Source organism: Chrysochloris asiatica, unplaced genomic scaffold (genome assembly GCF_000296735.1).
Source record: "Chrysochloris asiatica unplaced genomic scaffold, ChrAsi1.0 scaffold00069, whole genome shotgun sequence".
Lineage (NCBI taxonomy): Eukaryota > Metazoa > Chordata > Mammalia > Afrosoricida > Chrysochloridae > Chrysochloris > Chrysochloris asiatica.
The window spans coordinates 12,958,351-12,959,704 of NW_006408587.1; positions in this window are offsets into that span (position 1 = coordinate 12,958,351).

Sequence of the window (1,354 nt, forward strand, 5' to 3'; positions counted from 1 at the left end):
AAAAAAAAAGTTAAAACATGCATTTACACATACACATATACATATTGTTGATGTTGTTAAGTGCTGTCCAGTCATTTCCGACTCATATAGCCCTGTATAGTGTTTCTGAGGAGTGCCTGGTGAATTTGAACTGCTGACCTTGCCATACAAACAGACCTTGCAGTCCAGTGCTTATCCTACAGTGCCATACCAGGACGTCACCAAAACAACATTTATTCTGCTAAAATTGAAGCAAGATCAAACATCAAGTGTATGGTGAAGCTTGAGTAGAAGAATGGTGGAATCATTGATGCTTTATGAAAAGTTGATGGGGACAAAATCATCAGTTTTACATGCAGCAAATTACACACTTTGTTTCATCTCAATGATTGTAATCTCTTCCATGCAACAGAAGTTATCCCACTTCCTCCTTTTGTTTCCTATTTTCATTCCCACCTCCCCATCCCTTCTCAGCTTTGGACTGAGGCAAATGTCCTTTTGACTTTGAATAATTGACCATTCCATGGTGAGAATACAAAATGGTGTTGTTTCCACCCCCTTACGCCTATCTATTGCTTGACTGAAATTGGGCCTTGAGGAGACATTCCTTTCCAGACCTGAAGGCCAAGGGCAATAGTTTTGGGTTCCTCCAGTCTTTTTGACTGGTAAGCACAGTTTTTTGTTTTTTTTATTTCTAATGTTGTTGTTGTTTCTATAAGTTTGAGTTTCAATTCACATTTTCTGCTACTGTATCTCTTTCAGAGAGGTTGGCGGTGGTAGCCACGCACTATCTAATTTTTCTGGTCTCAGAGTCATGGAGATAGATGTTCACATGTTCCAATCACCTATAGGACTAATTGTTTCCAAAATCTTCAGTTCTCATCACTTTTCTTTCTTTTGCACATGGGAAAATAGTTGCACATAACAAGAGAGTTTTCATTTTCTAGAAGAATTGTAACAAGAGGTAAAATATGACTTTATCATCATAAGACAAAGTTCATGAAAGCAATGGCCTCCAAGAGACGGAAGTTATCAAAATATGGGGGGATGTTCAATAGAGTTTGCATGTTAGTTTTCTGGAGGACCAAAGAATGACAATATCTTATTATGGGAGAGTACTGAGAATGTTAGCCAGAGTTTATACAAAAAATGCCCAGGTAATTCTTTACCACAAAGTCTTTCTCCACCACGACAATACTCCTGTTCATTCCTCTCAACCAACAAGAGCAATTTGTAAGCATTTTGATGAGACTTCATTAGGTATTCACTTCACAGTCTTGAGTTGTCAATTGAAGAGCACAGACCTCCTCAGGGAAGTGTTAGGAAGATGGGAAAACCATCTTCAGAAGTGTACAGACCTAGAAGGAGGATATGT